The 8392-nt window shown below is 33.3% G+C and overlaps 2 long non-coding RNA genes across 2 annotated transcripts in view; one reads left to right on the forward strand and one right to left on the reverse strand.

The window, feature by feature from the left end:
• Positions 1–5424: 5424 nt before the first annotated feature.
• Positions 5425–8392, reverse strand: part of LOC118762290 — a 13943-nt gene continuing 10975 nt past the window's right edge. The window contains exon 3 of the long non-coding RNA XR_004998043.1: positions 5425–5449. This is a non-coding gene — a long non-coding RNA (uncharacterized LOC118762290). The remainder of the gene's footprint in view (positions 5450–8392) is intronic.
• LOC118762291 overlaps positions 5501–8392 on the forward strand; it is a 15433-nt gene continuing 12541 nt past the window's right edge. Inside the window, exon 1 of the long non-coding RNA XR_004998044.1 lies at positions 5501–5511. This is a non-coding gene — a long non-coding RNA (uncharacterized LOC118762291). The remainder of the gene's footprint in view (positions 5512–8392) is intronic.

The raw sequence follows: 8392 nt of genomic DNA on the forward strand, positions 1-8392 counted from the left end.
TCAAATGCAGAGATGTTTTCTCCATCCTATCTTATTTTGGGCAGTTGAGCGTTCACGTAGAGGTTCGATTGCCCTCCTGAATCTTTTTTGAGATCAGAATGCAAAGCAAAGTCGACCTTGAGGCCAAGTCTTGCAAAGACAAAGTCGACCTCAAAGGCAAAGACGAACTCAAAACGTAAAGACAACCAAAATGCCGTTAAGCATTCTGCCAGCTAACCACTTTTAATTGCTGATTACTATAGATTAACTATTAATTCTTGCAGCTTTGTATTTCTATTTTTCTTCACTATATCAACCAACCATAACATAATGAATATTAATCTCTTTTATGGTCCGAGTCTCATCATGGAAGCAATGTCTACGAAAGTTTTAAGTGCGTTGGTACCTTATTAGTCTTTACGCGAGGGACATCCCACCCAATGCCTTTCTTTGGTTTAATATCCTTTATACTGCCTTCTCATCATTCAAAAGTGCCAACTCATTTTTACCAGAGTTCCTCCTGCATTCCCGAGGAGTAAGCTAGGTTTTACATTTTCCAAGTCTAAGATTTAACTCATGCACTTTTATATATCAATTACACTCCCCCACACATATACATATAGATATATACACGCATGCATACATATATACATACATACATACATACATACATACATACATACATACATACATACATACAGGTTTATACCTGTAATTATTGGGGGTCTGGGATATATAACACACTGCCTAAATACCAATTATGAGAAATTAGGTTTCTCAAAACCAGAAAGGAGAAAGCTAATTCGAAGACTACAGATCCAATCCATCGCTGGAACTGTAAAAATCTGTAAAACTTTCCAGAAGTTTATCATTTAAATATATATATGAGCATGTCTAGTTATGTAACTATATGCATTAGAATACGTACATGAAGCATAAACATCTGCACATATGTACATACAAAGTCATTTTGCAATTTAAAAAAGTTATTTACTAAAACAGATAAGTAGATAAATCTGTAAAAATTATTACAAAATGAGAAGATATTGAAGTCTGTTTTTCCTCATTTAATAGATCGCTATATGGGTACTATTAGTTGCACGAAGCACATCAAAACGATAATCAGTTTCTTGCCATGTTCGCTGTAGCATAGTTTTATCAATGGTGGCAATGGCATGAGTGATCCTTTGACTCAGGTCGTTCGATGTTCTGTGTCTTAGTTCGATACATAATGTGTTTAACATAACCCCCATAGAAAAATGTCCAGGGGAGTGATATCCGGGCAACGAGGTGACCAGGGAACTGGTTCATTCCTTCCACTCCACCGGTCTGGAAACGTTTGATTGAGGAAGTCGCCAACACGCAGTCCCCAATGTGGTGGTGCACAATCGGAAAACCATGGCTGGTTAAAGGTCATCCACTTGTGACACCGCATATTCAGTCAAAAGTTCAAGGTGAACATTTGCAGAATTTGATCTCTATGTGAAGAAAAATGGACCAATGATTCGATTGCACATCATCCCACACCAGACATTCCAATTTGGACTATCCCGATGAGGTTCTCTAGTCACATGGATTATTCTGATCCCCAAATCCCACATTACATGTATTCAGTTTTCCTGAAACATGCAAGTTGCCTCATCACCTAAACAAACTCGGCTGAAGAACACTGCATCCTCAGAAATTTGTTCCAGTATGTTGACTACAAAGTCTTTCCGTTTTGGTTTATCATTTGGTTCGAATGCCTGTAAGTGTTACACTTTGTAAGCGTGCAGTTGCAAGTTCTTGTGTAGGACTTTATGCACTGTTGAACATGGTAGTTGTAACTGTCTGGCAGCAGTAAGTATGAATTTATAGAACTAGTAAAGGCTAGTTCTTCACGATCGATGTTTTTCTCATACAATTTTGGTCGTCCACCCCTCCCTTTACCCAACACTTTTCCTGTTTCTATAAATTTCTTGTGCTATGAACGAATTGACGGACTTGATGGTGGACGTCTTTCATACTTAATCCTGTAGTTTCGTTAATTCTGCGTGTCCGATTTTCTATCAATAGCCACGAAGACATTGTGCCTTTACTTGATGAATAGCCACTTTCTTAGGGTTTCAATTAACTAAACCCCTTTTCCATCAACAAGGTACCTGAAAAACACAAATGCAATGTGCTTAAAAACTTTGATGAACACTGAGTACATAGAACAAATCTCATAAACATATTCCATCAATTGCCATTGTAATAAATTTGGGAAATTGTAAAGAGACTTTCTGGACACACTATGTGTGTGTGTATGTGTGTGTGTGTGAATAAGTAACGAAGATGTACAGGTGTCAATTCATTACGACCGTTTCAAGCGACTCCTTTAATGAATTAACACCTGTGCATCTTTGTTACTCATTTATATTTTATTCCCCTATGGAAGGAGAAATAATTGTGTTGATATTTATACCACTATATATATATATATATATATAAGTTTAACAATTAAGGATAATCTCTTAATAAGGGATCTTAACAAGAAATTATCGGGTAGCTAGCGTGAAAACCTCATAAAAGAAAAGAATTCGAAAATAATTTTTTCTTTTGAACAAATTAATTATATCTATATTGTATAGAGGGCATTATTACACATAAATGCCTCACACTAGGAGGGACAAAGTCATTACTACCAAAATATACTAATCATACCCAAATGCAGTTTTTCAAAGCAAGACATTTAAAAAAATGAATTTAGTTCTGTATCACCGTGATTTCACATTCAACTTACGTCTAATGATCGTCAGCAGAACTGATTCTGAACACATCATAAATAAACTACCAATCTTACGTAGCGAAGACGAACAGACAACTGCTCACTCCGGCCAAGCACATGGAATGTTTATAAATCATATATCCGGTAAATGGCGGGCTTTTTACGAACTGCATGTCGGGTAATGAAAAGTATTTCGGAATAAGTTTAACAATAAGGATAATCTCTTAATAAGGGATCTTAACAAGAAATTATCGGGTAGCTAGCGTGAAAACCTCATAAAAGAAAAGAATTCGAAAAATTTTTTCTTTTGAACAAATTGATTATATCTATATTGTATAGAGGGCATTATTACACATAAATGCCTCACACTAGGAGGGACAAAGTCATTACTACCAAAATTATACTAATATAGATATAATTAATTTGTTCAAAAGAAAAATTATTTTCGAATTCTTTTCTTTTATGAGGTTTTCACGCTAGCTACCCGATAATTTCTTGTTAAGATCCCTTATTAAGAGATTATCCTTAATTGTTAAACTTATTCCGAATACTTTTCATTACCCGACATGCAGTTCGTAAAAAGCCCGCCATTTACCGGATATATGATTTATAAACATTCCATGTGCTTGGCCGGAGTGAGCAGTTGTCTGTTCGTCTTCGCTACGTAAGATTGGTAGTTTATTTATGATGTGTTCAGAATCAGTTCTGCTGACGTCATTAGACGTAAGTTGAATGTGAAATCACGGTGATACAGAACTAAATTCATTTTTTAAATGTCTTGCTTTGAAAAACTGCATTTGGGTATGATTAGTATAATTTTGGTAGTAATGACTTTGTCCCTCCTAGTGTGAGGCATTTATGTGTAATAATGCCCTCTATACAATACTATATATATATATATATATAACATATATATATATATATAACATATATATATATATATATAAAATATTTTAAAAAACACCTTTTATCAATTCAAAATGAATAATTAAATTACACCATCTAAAAAATTACATATAATAGAAAAGTTAAAATTAAAATAAAAATAAAAAGTAAAGATTAAGTAAATTACAAAAATAATAAAATGTACATAATAGGTAGTAAAACGACTCAATAATGGATGTGAAGAGTTGTAAAACTCTAACGATGACATAAAGAAACCTACATATATGGTTGGTTCCATCTAAGAAAGGTAGCATATTCTAACTATATAGTGGTAAGACTTCTCCAGGGTCAGTTCAGAACTCACGAAACGTATGCATCCTTCAAAAGAAAAATGATTATCCATCTGAATTGACCCTGACGAAGTCCTACCACAACATAGTTAGGACATAATACTTTTCTTAGCATTTATTCAAATGCTTAGAACTTCCAATCAACCAGATGATAGGACGGAAACATATATGTAGGTTCCTTTACTTTATTCTTAGAGTTTTACAACTTGTAATCAATTTATTTGTACTGTTGTGTTTTTAAAAAAATTTCATCTTTTCATAGCATACAAATAAATTATTCCTATATCAGTTATTTCTCCCTTTTCTCTTTTTTCCCCCTCAATATTGATAATATATAACTTCAATAATAACTAACATGTACCAATGACATTCGCATTATATGATACGGATTAACCAGTGGAATACCTTGGATTATTTAATCCCTAATGAGGATATAACCTGAACGAATTAACAATATATATATATATATATATATATATATATATGTATGTATGTATGTATGTATGTATGTATGTATATACATATATATATTGCGGAGATGTACTTGCATAGCAAGTGAACTGATCTGAGAGCGTGTGCTGGAACGAAAACAATTGCAGCGTGGAAGGTGTTAATAAGCCATTTAAGAAACACAAAAACCGTTAGATTCACTTCAATATCTAAATTTAATTTGTCAAAATATTTTCGTCGCTTTGAGACCGCGACCTGTTCACTGATAAAATTCCAATGCACCACGGTATCTTGTCGGTGAACAGATCGCGGTCTCAAAGCGACGAAAATATTTTGAGAAACTAAATTTAAACGTTGAAGTGAATTTAACGGGTTTTGTGTTTCTTAAATGGCCTATAAACACCTTACTACGCTACAATTTTATATATATATATATATATGTGTGTGTGTGTGTGCGTGCGTGTGTGTGTGTGTGTGTGTGTGTGGTGTGTGTGTGTGTGTGTGTGTGTGTGTGTGAGTGCGTGTGTGTGTGTATAAAATATATATATATATATATATAAAGAGAATGACAGAAAAAACCAAGGCTGGGAAAGTTTTCGGAACATATATAAAGAGTTCTTCCAGATGTTTCCGGGATATTTTATATATCCCTTAATCAGAAACGGTGCAAGAAAATGTTTAATAGTTGTTATAGGGAAGATATGAAATACAGAGGCAAGTGGAGGAATGAAAGCAGACGAGATACGTAAGGATATTGTATTTGCAGTTCTATTATTTAAGCAGAATGGTGTATATGTAGGTTTCTTGTACCTTGTGTTTGAGTTCCATATATATACATTTGCATATATATGTATGTATATATACGTATATATGTATAAATTTATATATAAATGGACAAATGATGGATGCAAAGAGTTGTAAAACTCTAACAATAACGTCTGCATGGGTATTTGCATTTATTTATTATTATATATATATATATATATATATATATAATATATATATATATATATATATATATATATATATATATATACTGTGCCAAATAAAGGTAATAAACCTAATTAAGAGATCGTAAATCCAATGAAAATACTGCTAGTTACCAATCTATAAAAAGTTCAACTATAAGGTAACCATGAAAACCGTGGTTCATATATATATATATATATATATATATATATATATATATATATATATATATATATATATTATATATATTATATATATATATATGTATATATATATATATATATATATATATATCAATTATTTATTGATTATAAAATATGACTATATCTCTGACGGTTTTATAGCCGTTATCTCAACATGTATTTCTAATCGGTATATCCTAACTACCTCTGAAGACATTGATCTCCTAATGCTTTTAAGTTTTATAAATAAATTATCTAAAGATTTCTTAATCGAAACAGGTCAGAGATATTGTCATATTTTATGATTAATAAATAATTTTATTGAATACCTCTTCATTTTCTCCTTATTCTTTAAATATATATGTATGTATGTATACGTATCTATGTATATGTATGTATGTATGCATATATATATATATATATATATATATAATATATATATATATATATTATTATATATATATATATATATATATAATATATATATATACATATATATATATATATTATTTATGTATGTATGCGTGTATGCGTGCCTCGATAAGTACAAAGATTGAAAAGTTTTTAAATAATTTCGTGTCGTACAGCTCATTAGTTTTTTGAAAAGCTATATCTTAATGTTCCAAAGCGAACTGTTAAGGAAGGATGAAATGGAGTGGGCCGCGCTGAGCTTTCCGCTACCTCAGTAGCCTACATAAGTAAGAAAGTGCTTAATTATTTTGAATTATACTATTGACTGTAGTTAAATTAAGATTAACGACACGGATTACGCATGTATAAGGTATTCTCAACGTAGGTAGTGAGTGGGAAGCAACATGAGAGTGAGATCATCATTAGATGTTGTGTTATACATGTTCATTCAATGGGTCTTAAATGTATGTGTGTGTTTCTGTGTATGTATATATGTATGTGTGTATGTATGTATGTGTGTGTGTATGTATGTATGTATGTTTGTATGCATGTATGTATATATGTATGTATGTATGTATGTATGTATGTATGTATGTAAGTATGTATGTATGTATGTATGTATGTATGTATGTATGTATGTATGTATGTATGTATGTGTATGTGCGCTTCTGTATATGTGTGTATGGGTAGATATATATGTATCGCCTTTACTTTCGATTTTTTGTGGGTTTTTTCACTTAATTTAAACTTAACTGTGTAGTCTATAATATAAATTGGACATGGGCGATCGTTGTATTCTTTCTTGTCTTGAGTTTCACAGCCAAACGGGTGGGTGGAATCGCGTGAAAAATGGCACACATGTGGAGACGGGTGCATAGATTGGAATGCGGTTTGTATTTTCTCCTTGCCCCTATAGTTACCGAGAAATCGATTAAAACTTTTCTAATGGAATTCCCCTATTTGGTCCTCCATTTAAACAGCCAGTTAGTCACACAGCCGGCATATACCATTTCGATAGCAACGAGGGGAGTACAGTCAGCCAAAACTTTCGCCATGCTGTCTCACTTCTTTCACTTCGTGGGGTTAATAATCTTAATCTTTAGTTAGTTTCTCTTTCAAACTATATAATAGGTATAATTGTCGGATTAAGACAGCAGGGTGTTTTGAGGGAGATTTGGCTGCTATTTCTACCAAGTCTAGCTACCATATAGAGGTCTGAACTTTCATTCACATATTTGCATTTCAAAAATTTCACATAATCCCTTTCATAAATCAACTATCGTAAGAATTTATACGATGACCTCACATTTTCTATGTATCTGTGTGTACCTTAAAAGACGTCAATCATCACGACACACACCTTCACTGACTCACTCTGTCTCTCTTATTCACCCTCTCTCTCTCTCTCTCTCTCTCTCTCTCTCTCTCTTTCTCAAGTGCACACGCGCAAGCACGCACGCACATACACAGACACACACACACACACGCATACACATACACACGCATACACACACAGACATCCATTTCATATATCTGCTCTCTGCTCTTCAATTTCTGCTCTCTGCAAATAAAATATTTTACGGATACAACTGCTTACAAAAATAGGGATTAATGTATAATTTCTCTCTATGTTCATAATTCAATCAATGTTTTAATGATTAGACAGAGGTGCAATAGAATAGCTCTCAGAAACAGACTACGTACAAATACATCAATCATCACGACACAAACCTTCACTCACATACACACGCGCAAGCATGGACGCACGCACACACACACACACACACACACATACACGCACACACACGTCCATTTCATATATCTTCTTTCAATTTTCGCACTCAGCAAATAATGTACAATTTCTTTCTATGTTCATAATTAAATCAATGTTTTAATGATTAGACAGAGGTCCAATAGAAAAGCTCTCAGATACAGACTACGTACAAATTCGTTCTGCACAACTCCTGAAGCTGTTTCCTGACAAGGGTTGGGGGAGTCAGGAAATTTTCATACAGCTGGAGGCTCCAATCGGAACAGGGGGACCCGAAATGCTACGGTTGAGAAACGCTGTTATAGACTATTCCTAACCAAAAACGAGCACAGCCACATCATCCAAACAGACCGGGTGAAACCGGGCTTACCTGCTAGTTTTATATAATTTGGAATTACCCTGTTCACTCTGCAATTAAATTACCACTAATGTGTGTACAAATATATATGCAGGTATATATATGGGTGTATATATATATGTGTATGTGTTTGCATGTGAGAGTATGCATATGCTTGTATATGCTTGTGTGTGTGTGTGTGTGTATGTGTGTGTGTATGTGTGTATGTGTGTTTGTGGGTGTGTATGTACATGTGTATGTATGTACGTATGTACGTGTCTGTGTGGATGGTCTGATTTACACATAGAA

This window comes from Octopus sinensis, linkage group LG2 (assembly GCF_006345805.1).
Source record: "Octopus sinensis linkage group LG2, ASM634580v1, whole genome shotgun sequence".
Taxonomy (NCBI): domain Eukaryota; kingdom Metazoa; phylum Mollusca; class Cephalopoda; order Octopoda; family Octopodidae; genus Octopus; species Octopus sinensis.